This window comes from Nicotiana tomentosiformis, chromosome 2 (assembly GCF_000390325.3).
Source record: "Nicotiana tomentosiformis chromosome 2, ASM39032v3, whole genome shotgun sequence".
In the NCBI taxonomy this organism is placed as follows: Eukaryota; Viridiplantae; Streptophyta; class Magnoliopsida; order Solanales; family Solanaceae; genus Nicotiana; species Nicotiana tomentosiformis.
The window spans coordinates 38,208,492-38,223,798 of NC_090813.1; the positions used below are offsets into that span (position 1 = coordinate 38,208,492).

The 15,307-nt window shown below is 37.8% G+C and overlaps 1 long non-coding RNA gene across 1 annotated transcript; it reads left to right on the top strand.

Annotated features, from left to right (window-relative positions):
* Position 1: 1 nt before the first annotated feature.
* LOC104116658 (uncharacterized) lies at positions 2 to 15,089 on the top strand. Its single transcript, XR_011413801.1, has 2 exons — positions 2 to 90; positions 12,769 to 15,089. It is a non-coding gene; the product is annotated as an uncharacterized lncRNA (long non-coding RNA).
* Positions 15,090 to 15,307: the final 218 nt, after the last annotated feature.

Below are 15,307 nucleotides of genomic sequence, written 5' to 3' on the forward strand. Positions count from 1 at the left end.
TCAAACTCTGAGTCTGGAAATAGCAAACAAGTGACTGAAGAATAGCATAGGGAAATAGAGTTAAGATGAGACAAATCGAGTATTTTTCATGTCACGACCCCAAATTTTCTTCCGTAGGATGTTGTGATGGCACATAGTCTCTAAGACTAGGTAAGCCTATCAATGCGGAATAACAATAGAAATATAAAATAAATAAACTTTAATTCAAATAATTACAACTCCCAAAACCCGGTAGAAATAAGTCACAAGCTTCTAAGAATTTATTCTCTATGTCTCTATACATCAGAGTCTAAAGCAAATAAGGAAGATACCATAATAAGATAGAAGGGGACTCCGGATTCTGCGGACGCTGGCAGATATACCTCGAAGTCTCCTCGTACAGCTACGTTACTGATGCTTGATCTGATAAGATGTACCTAGATCTGCACAAAAAGATGTGCAGAAGCGTAGTATGAGTACACCATAGCGGTATCCAGTAAATGCCAAGCCTAACCTTGGTAGAGTAGTGATGAGGTCAAGTCAGGCCCTACTGGAATAATAAAAGACAAGGTGAAATATTTAACAATATAATAAAAATGAAATGACAATGGAAATGAATCAAGTAAGTAGTATGTCACCAATTAACTACGCAAAAATAATGGCAAATAATACCTCGTGGAAACAAAAAAGAATTCTTTTCAACTTTAAGAAAATCATAACAATAATCAAAGGCAACTGCGGCCATAAATCAATATCAACAAGGGCACTCCCGAGGTACCGCCTCGTAGTCCCAAATCATAAATAAATTCAAAATATCTCATTTTCTTATATCACTACGGGAGCCTTCACATTTAATTTTAAAGAAAAATATTTTTCTCGAAATAGCATCACGCGTTTTAGCCACCCTTATCACACCGTATGACTTCTAGTAGTTCCCCTACTAGCCACGCGTATCAAGCCACTCTTATCTCATTGCATGCGTTTCAACACCCAGACCTTATACCACCGCATGCGTATCAATATCACAATATATCACAATTTGCACTTTAAGTGTTCAAAATATTTCAATTTGCTAAAATAAACAACATCAACAATATTTTCCACAATAGGGAGCTCACGACTCAATCACAATGAGTACAAAAAATCTCACAAAATATTCAGGAATTAAATAATTCAGCAAAAATAATATTTAAAAAAATTTAATACGTTGCCTCAGTTCCAAATTTAAAATATCAAATACTTCATATTAATAATATTTAAATTAAATAAATTCCACCTTCAAATAATGCACAGAATAAAAGAAATCAAGTTTCAGCTAAACATGTAAAAACAATTAGCAGGAGAAAGTCAAGCAAATTTAAAGTATATAAATCAGATCAATGATGGAGAATATAACAAGATTTAATAATTTAATTAATATGCAACATTGATCTACATAATTTAAAACATAATCTTTTACATTTAGCCCGTGTACACGCTCGTCACCTCGTATACACGACTTTCATCACATTACAATTATCACATCAATACCAATCCTAGGAAAATTTTTCCCCACAAAAGGTTAGACAAGTCACTTACCTCGACTTGCTCCAATTTAATCAAGTAGTATGCCTTTTCGTTGATTTTTCGACTCCAGTCGACTCGAATCTAGTCATAATAATTTGATACAGTCAACAAAAATTATAGGAATCAATTTCATAAGAAAATACTATATTTTTTTAATAAAAATCCAAAATTAACTCAAACATACACGACTCAAAATTCGGTGAAACTCACAAAATCCGACAACTCATTCAATTACGAGTCTAACTATACCAGTTTCACTCAAGTCCAACTCTCAATCGATACCAAAATCTCAAAAATTCGTTTCTATGAGATTTTTAATTTTTTTTCCAAATTTCCATCTCAATACACTAATTAAATGGTGGAAACAATGATATATTCGTGTATATTGACCAAATCCGAGTTAGAATCACTTACACAAATATTTTTCCTTGAACATTTATCAAAAATCGTCTCTCCTCAAGGTCCAATTCGTCAAAAATGGCAAATGAGACGAAGTCTCCCATTTTATAATTCTGTCCAGGCAGCCCTCGGTGCTGCATCGATCCTGGGCCTCGATCATGGCCCTCGATTATGGAATTTGATCATGGCCCTCGATCCTGAGCCTTCGATCATAGCCCTCGATCCTGAGCCTGGATCATGGCCCTCGATCCTGAGCCTTCGGTCATGGCCCTTGATCCTGAGCCTTCGATCATGGCCCTCGATCCTGAGCCTTGACCCTGGCTTCGATCCTGGCCATCGACCCTGGCCCTCGACCCTGGCCTTCGACCCTAGGCTCGATTTCTGGGCTTCGATCCTGGGCTCAATTTTTGGGCTTCGATTTCTGCATTTCCAGCAGAAGAAAATTGCAGCAACTTTTTAAGTCCAACTTTTGATCCGTTAACCATCTGAAACTCACCCGAGGCCCTCAGGATCTCAGCCAAATATATCAACAAGTCCTAAAATATCATACGAACTTATTTAAAACATCAAATCACATCAAACAATGCTAAAATCGCAATTCACACCCCAATTCAAGCTTAATGAAACTTAAGAATTTTTAATTTCTACATTCAATGCCGAAACCTATCAAATCAAGTCCGATTGGCCTCAAATTTTGCACAAAAGTCAGAAATGACATAATGGAGCTATGAAAATTTTCAGAACTGGATTACAATCCTGATATCAAAAAGTCAACTCCCCGGTCAAACTTCCAAACTTAAATTTCCTATTTTAGCCATTTCAAGCCTAATTTAACTAGGGACTTCCAAATAAAAATTCGAACACACTCTTAAGTCCAAAATCACCATACGGAGCTGTTAGAATCATCAAAATTTTATTCCAGGGTTGTTTGTACATAAGTCAGAATTCGGTCACTATTTGAACTTAAGCTTTAAAATTTGGAACTAAGTATTCCAATTCATTCCAAAACCTCTCCAGACCTAAACCAATTACTCCGGCAAGTCATATATCATTTATAAAGTACAGAATGAGCAGTAAATAGAGGAATGGGGCTACAACTTTTAAAACGACTGGTCGGGTCGTTACATCACCCCCTCTTAAAACAATCGTTCGTCCTCGAACGAGCATAGAGACATACCTGAAGTGGTGAAAAGATGAGGATAATGGTTGCGCATATCCTGTTCGGTCTCCCAAGTCTCCTCCTCGACCGGATGACCCCTCCACCGAACCTTCACGGAAGCAATGTTCTTTAACCTCAACTTTCGAACCTGCCTGTCCAAAATAGCTACTGCTTCCTCAACATAAGATAGATCCTTATCCAACCGAACTAAACTGAAGTCTAACATATGATACGGATCGCCGTGATAATTCCGGAGCATAGAAATATGGAATACCAGATGAACTGCAGAGAGACTAGGTGGTAGTGCAAGTCTGTAAGCCACCTCTCCAACTCTCTCAAGAATATCAAAAGGTCCGATATACCTTGGGCTCAACTTGCCCTTCTTTCCGAACCTCATAACACCCTTCATAGGCGAAACCCGGAGCAAGACTCGCTCACCAACCATGAGTGCAACATCACGAACCTTCTGATCCGCATAACTCCTCTGTCTAGTTTGGGATATACGAAGTCGATCCTGAATCAATTCAACCTTTTCCAAGGCATCCTGAACCAAGTCTGTACCCAATAGTCTAGCTTCGCCCAGTTCGAACCAACCCACTGGAGACCGGCACCGCCTACCATATAAGGCCTCATACGAAGCCATCTGAATACTCGACTGGTAACTGTTGTTGTAAACAAACTCTGCAAGTGGTAAGAACTGATCCCAAGCACCCCCAAAATCTATCACACACACACACGAAGCATATCCTCCAATATCTGAATAGTGCGTTCGGACTGCCCGTCTGTCTGAGGGTGAAATGTTGTACTCAACTCCACATGAGTACCCAACTCTCACTGTACAGCCCTCCAAAACCATGAGGTAAACTGTGTACCCCGGTCAGAGATGTTAGATACCGGTACGCCATGAAGTCTAACAATCTCGCGAATATAGACTTGAGCCAACTGCTCGAAAGAATAGGTAGTCATCACAGGAATGAAATGAGCTGACTTGGTCAGCCTATCCACAATCACCCAAATTGCATCAAACTTTCGCTGAGTCCGTGTAAGCCCAACAACGAAATCGATAGTGATCTGCTCCCATTTCCACTCCAGAATTTCTAACTTATGAAGCAATCTACCTAGCCGCTGATGCTCATATTTTACCTGCTGACAATTGAGACACCGAGCTGCATACTCCACTATGAATTTCTTCATCCGCCTCCACCAATGGTGTTGTCTCAGGTCCTGATACATCTTTATAGCACCCGATTGAATGGAGTACCGCGAACTGTGAGCCTCTTAGAGAATCAACTTACGCAAACCATCTACATTAGGCACGCATAGCCTGCCCTGCATCCGTAATACACTGTCATCTCCAATAGTGACTTCCTTGGCATCATCGTGCTGAACTGTGTCCTTAAGGACAATCAGATGGGGGTCATCTTACTGACGCTCTCTAATACGATCATACAGAGAAGACTAAGAAACCACACAAGCCAAAACTCGGCTCGGCTCGAAAATATCCAACCTGACAAACTAGTTGGCTAAGGCCTGAACATCCAAGGCTAAAGGCCTCTATGCTACCGATAAATATGCTAAGCTGCCCAAACGCTCCGCCTTACGACTCAAGGCATCGGCCACTACATTGGCCTTCCCAGGATGATAGAGAATGGTGATATCATAATCCTTAAGCAACTCCAACCATCTCCGCTGCCGCAAATTAAGATCCTTTTATTTAAACAGATATTGTAGACTCCGGTGATCGGTGTAGACCTCACAATGGACAGCGTACAAATAATGCCGCCAAATCTTCAAGGCATGAACAATAGTTGCTAACTCAAGGTTGTGGACCGGATAATTCTTCTCATGTACCTTTAATTGTCTGGACGCGTAGGAAATCACCCTACCATCTTGCATCAACACTGCACCTAGACCAATACGCGATGCGTCATAATACACAGTATAAGACCCTGAACCTGCAGGTAATACCAATACTGGGTTGTAGTCAAAGCTGTCTTGAGCTTTTGGAAGCTCTCCTCACATTCCTCGGTCCACCTGAACGGAGCACCCTTTTGGGTCAATTTGGTCATAGGTGCAGCAATAGAAGAGAAACCCTCTACAAATCGGCGAAAATACCCTGCCAAACCCAGGAAACTCCGGATCTCCGTGGAGGTGCACCCCTCCTAAGTCTGGGGCAATCCTTCATGATGTGATGAGTGTCACCACACTCAAAACAAGCCCTCGGAGGACGTGGCTGCTGGAACTGGCTCGGGCCTGATCGACTAGACTGCCCGCTGAAGGCACCCCGTATATGAGGTACAGAAGACACTGGCGATGCATAATATGGAACCTGAGGTCTGGGAGTAGCCGGAATACCACTGGAAGTTGGAAGTGCTGAATGAATAGGATGGCTCACATAACCTCAACTATGACGGGCTGTAGCTTGGGCACGAGAATTATTATATATGCCAGAATCTCGGGGTCTCTTAGCTTCCCTCTCTTTCCTCACTCGGATCCGCATACCTTCCAATATCCTAGCAATTGACACCACCTGTTGGTATGTGATGTCCATCTCTAGCTCCCGAGCCATAATGAATCTGATACTAGGGTGGAGACCTTCAATAAATCTGCTAACCCATTCTCGAACAGTAGCAACTAAGGCTGGTGCATGCCTAGCCAAATCACTGAATCTGACTGCATATTCTGACACGGTCATAGAGCCCTGGAACAGCTACTCAAACTCTGCGCGCCATGCATCTCTAAGACTCTGAGGAACGGACTCCTTTAAGAACATATCTGAAAATTGAGTCCAAGTAAGTGAAGCTGTCTCAGCGGGACTATCCAACTTATATGCCCGCCACCACTGGTAGGCTGCTCCTCTAAGCTGAAATATCGTGAAGGAAACCTCACTGGAATCCACAATACGCATAGTAAGGAGGATATAGTGACATTCCTCCAGAAAACCCTAAGCATCCTCTAAATCTAAACTGCTGAAAGTGGGAGGGTGGTACTTTTTGTACCTCTCGAGCATGAGCTGCTCCCCCTATGAAACTGTTGCCCTAGCCTCAGGCCGAACTGGGACAACTGACTGCACTGGTATAATCTCTGGTGCATGGTCAACCTGGTCCCATGGCTCTGGGGTACGGGAGGCGGGAGTCTGTGCTCCTCCCCCGGCCTGAGATGTGGCAGGAGCAAGTGGAATTAACCCTGCCTGAGCTAGAGTGCCAAACATGCTCAAAAATCGGGCAAGAGTCTCCTGAAGTGCAGGAGTGGTAACAGGTGTCTCAGATGCCTGTACTCCAACTGGAGCTACTGGTGGTTCCTCTGCAGCAGCTCGTGCGGGTGCTCTGGCTGCACCACGTGGTCTTCCTCGGCCTCTGGCACGGCCTCTGCCCCGGCCCCGGCCTCTTGCGGCTCCAACAGGGGACGCGGGTGTCTGATCATCGGATCCAGTTGTGCGTGTCCTCACCATCTGTGAGAGAATAGAAAGACAATGGTTTAGAACTTTGAAGTCAACAGTGCGCACGATAAAGAATCAAAGAAGTGAATATTTTCCTAACAGTTCCATAACCTCCCGAAGATAAGTACAGACGTCTCTGTACCGATCCGTAGGACTCTACTAAACCTGCTTGTGACTCATAACACCTATGAACCTAGAGCTCTGATACCAACTTGTCACGACTCCAAATTTTCCTTCGTAGGATGTCGTGATGGCACCTAGTCTCTAAGACTAGGTAAGCCTATAAATACGGAATAACAATAGAAATATGAAATAAATAAACTATAATTCAAATAATTACAACTCCCAAAACCCGGTAGAAATAAGTCACAAGCTTCTAAGAATTTATTCTCTATGTCTCTATACATCAGAGTCTAAAGCAAATAAGGAAGATACCATAATAAGATAGAAGGGGACTCCGGAGTCTGTAGACGCTGGCAGATATACCTCAAAGTCTCCTCGTACAGCTAGATTACTGATGCTTGGTCTGATAAGATGTACCTGGATCTGCACAAAAAATGTGCAGAAGCGTAATATGAGTACACCACAGCAATACCCAGTAAGTGCCAAGCCTAACCTCGGTAGAGTAGTGACGAGGTCAAGTCAGGCCCTACTGGAATAATAAAAGACAAGGTGTAATGTTTAACAATATAATAAAAATGAAATGACAATGGAAATGAATCAAGTAAGTAGTATGTCACCAATTAACTACGCAAAAATAATGGCAAATAATATCTCGTGGAAACAAAACAGAATTCTTTTCAACTTTAAGAAAATCACAACAATAATCAAAGGAAACTGCAGCCATAAATCAATATCAACAAGGACACTCCCGATGTACCGCCTCGTAGTCCCAAATCATAAATAAATTCAAAATATCTCATTTCCTTTTATCACCGCGGGAGCCTTCACATTTAATTTTAAAGAAAAATATTTTTTCTGAAATAGCATCTCGCGTTTTAGCCACTCTTATCACACCGCATGACTTCTAGTAGTTCCCCTACTAGCCGCGCGTAACAAGCCACCCTTATCTCACCGCATGTGTTTCAACACTCAGACCTTATACCACCGCATGCGTACCAATATCACAATATATCATAATTTGCACATCAAGTGCCCAAAATATTTTAATTTGCCAAAATAAATAACATCAACAATATTTTCCACAATAGGGAGCTCACGACTCAATCACAATGAGTACAAAAAATCTCACAAAATATTCGGGAATTAAATAACTCAGCAAAAATAATATTTAAATTTTTTTAATTCATTGCCTCAGTTCCAAATTTAAAATACCAATTACTTCATATTAATAATATTATAAATTAAAAAAATTCCACCTTCAAATAATGCACAGAATAAAAGAAACCAAGTTTCAGCTAAACATGTAAAAACAATTAGCAGGAGAAGGTCAAGCAAATTTAAAGTATATAAATCAGATCAATGATGGAGAATATAACAAGATTTAATAATTTAATTAATATGCAACAGTGATTTACACAATTTAAAACATAATCTTTCACATTTAGCCCATTTACACACTTGTCATCTCATGTACACGACTTTCATCACATTACAATTATCACATTAATACCAATCCTTGGGGAAATTTCCCTCACACAAGGTTAGAGTTTTAGACAAGTCATTTACCTCCACTTGCTCCAATTTAATCAAGTAATATGCCTTTTCCTCTATTTTTCAACTCCGATCGACTCGAATCTAATCATAATAATTTGATACAGTCAATAAAAATTATAGAAATCAATTTCATAAGAAAATACTATATTTTTCAATAAAAACCCGAAATTAACTCAAATATCACCAGTGGGGCCCACATCTCGGAATCCGGCGAAACTCACAAAATCCGATAACTCATTCAATTACAAGTCCAACCATACCAGTTTCACTCAAATCCGACTCCTAATCGACACCGAAATCTCAAAAATTCGTTTCTATGAGATTTCTAAAATATTTCCAAATTTCCATCTCAATACACTAATTAAATGGTGAAAACAATAATATATTCATGTATATTGACCAAATCCGAGTTAGAATCACTTACCCAAATATTTTTCCTTGAAAATCTGTCAAAAATCGTCTCTCCTCAAGCTCCAATTCGTCAAAAATGGCAAATGGGACGAAGTCCACCGTTTTATAATTCTGTCCAGGCAGGCCTCGGTCCTGCCTCGATCCTGGGCCTAAGGGTGGCATGTGGGTCGGGCCCGATCCTAAGTGGGCTTTGCGGGCCCGGTCCTAAGCGGTCCCGGGCTTCGCATGCTTCTTGTTGGAACCGGCCCGGGACCGGGACCATGAACTAACGGTCCCGGGCCTAAGTGGGCCTAACAGATACTTTCTATTTTTTAAATTATTTTTATAGAAGTTAGAGAAAAAAATAGTAATAAAAATATCTAAGGCAATTCCTTGTAAATTATATTATAGAATTGTGACCTAAATTTTTAATTCAAATTTAAAGACAAAAATATTGTAAAGAGATATTCAAAGCAATGCGTTAAATATATATATATACATATATATATATATATATATATATATATATATATATATATATATATAGTATATAAAGATGTATATATAGTATAGTACAGTATATATATAGATATACATCTTAAGATATATAAGCTATATTCGATATATATATATAAGCTTATATATATATATATATATACTACATTATATATACATCTTAAGATATATAAGCTATATTCGATTTACTATATATACATCTTAAGATATATAAGCTATATTCGATTTATATACTATATATACATCTTAAGATATATATATATATATATATATATATATATATATATATATATATATATATATATATATATATATATAGAGAGAGAGAGAGAGAGAGAGAGAGAGAGAGAGAGAGAGAGAGAGAGAGAGAGTATAGTATAGTATAGTATAGTATAGTATAGTATAGTATAGTATAGTATAGTATAGTATATATTATACTATATATATATATATATATATATATATATATATTTTTTAAGATATATATATATACTATACTATACTATATATTCGATATATATACATATCTTAAGATGTATATATAGTATATATATATATATAAGCTATATTCGATATATATAGATATATACTATACTATATATACATCTTAAGATATATGCTATACACTTAGTATATATATCGAATATAAGTGTATAGTATACAATCTATATTTGATATATATATAAAGTGTATAGTATAGTATATTTTTTATATACTATATATATATATATATATATTTATATATACAAAAGCTATATTCGATATATATACATATCTTAAGATGTATATATAGTATATTATAGTATATATATAAGCTATATTCGATATATATACATATCTTAAGATGTATATATAGTATATTATAGTATATATATATATATATATAAGCTATATATATAAGAAAAAGTATAATTATTAAAATATTGGGGTTAAAATAAAGTTGCGGGGTTAAATGCCTATTTATAAATAGCCAACGGCTATTTTGGTAGTAAAACGGCCATATTTGTTATGTGAATTGCATGTGAACGACGTATAGGCGAGGTGACGAGTGTCTATACGTCGTCAAATTAATTGTTTGCCTGCTTACTTGAAAAATCATAAACTATTTTTTTATCATAAATTAATTACTATAATAATTGTTTCTCTCTTATTCCTTGTCAAAATATTAATTCTTGAATTCCTGCATTAATTGTTACATGTTATTTGAATTATGTGCCTTAATTGTTATTTGACATTTAGCATATTAAATATTAAACTGCCTATCTGCTCCCTGATTTCCATAATAATTTGCTATTTGTCATTGTTTGCTTCGTAATTAAATCATAATTATTGTATGCTTGTTGTCTTATGATTTTATATTAATTGTTGCGTTTATTGGGGAATTTCTTCTATAAGAATTGATTGGTAAATGAATATGTTGGAGGAGCGGGTTGCACGCCGCAACAGAACTTATCAAAAAGTCCATATTGGAGGATCGGGTTGCACGCCGTAACAGACTTATTAAAAATCAATATTGGAGGATCGGGTTGCACGCCGCAACAGACTTATTAAAAGTCCATATTGGAGGATCGGGTTGCGGCGCCGCAACAGACTTATTAAAAGTAAATATTGGAGGATCGGGTTGCACGCCACAACAGACTTATTAAAAAGTCCATATTGGAGGATCGGGTTGCACGCCGCAACAGACTTATTAAAAGTCAATATTGGAGGATCGGGTTGCACGCAACAACAGGCTTATTAAAAGTCAATATTGAAGGATCGGGTTGCATGCCGCAACAGACTTGATTAAAATGAATATATTGTGAGAGCGGGTTGCACGCTACAACAGACTTAATTGAATGTGAATATATTGTGAGAGCGGGTTGCACGCTGTAACTGAATTGATGGAAATGATAATTGGTTATGACTGTTGAGTTGGCTTCGATTATTATAAATGAGTTACTTGATTTATTTCTATTATTGTTGTTGTTTCTAATATTGCGTATAGGTAATGTAAGTGACCCGCCTTAGCCTCGTCACTACTTCGTCGAGGTTAGGCTCAGCACTTACTAGTAGATGGGGTCGGTTGTACTGATACTATACTCTGCACTTCTTGTGCAGATTTTGGAGTTGGTCCCAGCGGCGTACCACAGTTTTGCTTGGATTTCAGTTATTCAGAGGAGACTTGAGGTATAACTGCATGGCGTCCGCAGTTCTGAAGTCCCCGTCTATTTTACTTTGGCTGTGTGTTTATTTTCAGACAGCTTTATTTTATTCAGACCTTTATTTGTATTTATTCTTGAAGCTCGTGCACTTGTGACACCAATTATGGGATGGTATTTAGACACCGTTGTTTGATGGATTATTTCACTATATTTCAAACTTTGCTTCCGCATTTGTTTTCTTGTTATTAATAAATTTAAAATTGTTTTTAAAATAGATAATATTATTCTAACATTGGCTTGCCTAGCAAGTAAAATGTTAGGTGCCATCACGGTCCGAAGGTGAAAATTTCGGGTCGTGACACTCGCCTATGGGACCGGCCCACTACCCAGCCCACCTCCCCATGGTCCCGGTCCTATCCGGTTAGAACCGTTTAGGGCCACTGCCCATTTATGCTTGCGGTCCTGGATCGGGCCCGATCATAACCGGCCCACATGCCACCCTTACCTGGGCCTCGATCATGGCCCTCGATCCTGAGCCTTCGATCATAGCCCTCGATCCTGAGCCTTCAATCATGGCCCTCGATCTTAGGCCTTCGATCATGGCACTCGATCCTGAGCCTCGATCATAGCCCTCGATCATGGCCCTCGATCCTGAGCCTTCGATCATGGCCCTCGATCCTGAGCCTCGACCCTAGCTTCGATCCTGGTCATCGACCCTGGCCCTCGACCCTGGCCTTCAACCCTGAGCTCGATTTCTGAGCTTCGATCCTGGGCTCGATTTCTGGGCTTCGATTTCTGCATTTCCAGCAGAAGAAAATTGCAACAACTTTTTAAGTCCAACTTTTGATCGTTAATCATCCGAAACTCACCCGAGGCCCTCAGGACCTCAACCAAATACACCAACAAGTCCTAAAATATCATACGAACTTATTTGAAACCTCAAATCACATCAAACAATGCTAAAATCGCAATTCACACCCCAATTCAAACTTAATGAAACTTAAGAATTTTCAACTTCTACATTCGATGCCGAAACCGATCAAATCAAGTCCGATTGGCCTCAAATTTTGCACACAAGTCATAAATGACATAACAGAGCTATGAAAATTTCTGAACTGGATTACGATCCCGATATCAAAAAGTCAACTCCCCGGTCAAAATTTCAAACTTAAATTTCCAATTTTAGCCATTTCAAGCCTAATTTAACTACGGACTTTCAAATAAAAATCCGAACACACACCTAAGCCCAAAATTACCATACGGAGCTGTTGGAATCATCAAAATTTTATTCCGGGATCGTTTGCACATAAGTCGGCATCCGGTCACTACGTGAACTTAAGCTTTAAAACTTGGAACTAAGTGTTCCAATTCATTCTAAAACCTCACCGGACCTAAACCAATTACTCCGGCAAGTCATATATCAGTTATAAAGTACATAATGCACAGTAAATAAAAGAATGGGGCTACAACTTTTAAAACGATTGGCCGGAACATTCCAGCTTCTATAGAGATTGAAGGGTCTTGGCCAATCCATAAAAGCAATTTGCAAGTGAAGATCCACATAATAGAAACTGGCACGCACGCGAATAAAAGAAATACTATAATGGCAGCACAAGTAATAGTGCCAAATTCTTTATACTGTCGTGCTCCATAGGCCTGCCTACATAAAGTTTCCAATCCAGCTGCCATTCCATACTGCACGCAAGATTCAGATTCAAATAGCTTTAGTACCCCGGCAACACTGCAGGAAATATGAGCTATGACTGATATTTAATTAGTGACATTTATAATAAATATAGGGAGAAGGTTCATTTCGTGACATTTGTTAACAAAATATGGCAAAAATACTAACGTTTGATGACAATTGACTGAAATACTGTGACATTTAATAGAAATGTCACATAATTAAGAATAAAATGACATTTAATTAGTGATATGTACAGCAAATGTCAAAAAAATTACTAGTTTCAAAAAAGAAAGAGAATTTTTTTTCCCAAATCTCCCTCTCAAATCTCTAAAAAACCCTACTCTCTTAGAACAATTGAAGTTCATTTTTCCCCTCCCCAGTTTCTCTATCCCGTCCGAATCCTTACACCCCTACCATGAATCTCAAAATCCTTCAGGAATAGCAGTATGAAATGTATTCTCTTCTTGTTTAATTCCCTATTTCCTTCTCTTTGTCTACTGCGCATTGGAATAACTCTAGGTTAGCATTTTTCTTTATCTCTTGATTGGATTCGAATTCTTCCTTATTTCTTGTGAGTGTTTTGATTTCTCAGAGGAATTCAATCATATTTATTGCATTTGCCTGTGTCCTATGTATTTACAGCAGAGGAATTGAGAGTTTAGGGTTTTGAAGCTTAATCTATGTTCTGATTTTATTTTGTGGTTGTGATCGTGTGGTGATTTGGAGATATGTTTGTTTGAATGGAAGTTGTGTGGGGTATTATTACACAATATGCTAATGGTGATATTACATTCACAGATTTATGCCCTACGGCTGTTTGACAAAATGCCTGATAGAGCATCTTAAACACTATGATCTTCCCTATTGTTTATTTATTTCAAAATATGAACTAAATTTATGAGTTTTCCTTAATTCTTAATTGATTCAATGATGTGCAAGTCAGCAACAAAGGATTTTTCAAATTCTCTAAGACTTCCTTTTAAGTTAAATTGTCAAAGATATGACGTTAAGATTTTTCGCGTCCCTTAAATGTCTTATGTTTCTCTTTGGGTTTGCGTTGCACTACAAAGAGCTGAACTTAGAGATGTGCTAGCTTTGGGGCTTAATGTTACCAGGTATTTATTCTTGTACACTTAATAAACTAGTTAGTTGCATGATCATATTAAGCAGTCATCAGATATCATGAAAATATTATTTTGCACAGAAGGAGAAATGGAGAATGCTAGTAAGTAAACATCACATCCATATGTATCATTAGCTTTATATACTAAGGGCTTGTTTAGTTAGTACAGTATGGTAATTAACTCTTGGCTTTCAAAGGAGAAATGCTATAATGATAAGTCTGCTATATCTACATATAGGGTGCTATCTACTTTGCTAATTATTTTTGTCCCTACGGAAATTATGCAATTGGTCAAATATCTTTAGAATTTACTAGGTTGAAATGTACCGATGGCTATGCTGGTTGATTAGGTGAAAAATAAGGTAGCACACATATACTGGCCTTTGTGTGTATGATATGGAGTTGCAGTGAGAAAGTCCAGAGTGTGGCAACTTATGGTAAGGTCCTTGTAAATTTGATGGCCATATGACATCTTTCTTTCTTAAAATTATGTGTTTTTACTAAGGGAATTTGTTCGTTGGTGGCAAATAGCTTGTGGAATACTTCAATTAGTAATCTTATAAGGATACTCGTGACAATCGCTGCACTATATAAATTCATTTTATTAAATCGTTCTTCTATGTAGATTATGCGATCTTCTTTTGACTTTCAATCACTTGCTAATTTATTTCCTAGTTTATGAAATCATAGGTTGACTACCTCACACAACCTTGTTGTCTCAATTCAATAGAGTGTCAAATGGGTGGAAGCGCAAGGAAATTGGAGCTGAAGGGATGTAGCAGAAAAAGTGGAAGAAAGAGTTGAGGAAGTGAAACAATCTATTGCAGAATTTGCTACAATTTGCTTTTATCCAGCCTAATAGTTTCTTTCTACCATTGTTTAATTGTAAGGATGTGCTGCTATTCACAAATACATTCTTGTAATTAGTTACAGAGATTTTTTGTTAACTCATTTTATTACAGTTCAAATTATATATATTTATTGACATTTATAGGTATTTATTTTAGAAATTTGATGTTTATACTTTCATGTATAGCAACGTATAATATTAGTTTTATATTTATATTATAATTGTCCTCTCAAATGTCAATTGAGTAATTTTGACATTAGCAATATGCATTGTACAAGTGTCGCTAATAACTCAAGAATTTCCCGACACTTCTAAATATAAGTTAGAAACCAGTATTAGCTTATCGACATTATGGGAGATGTCACAAATTTTAAAGTG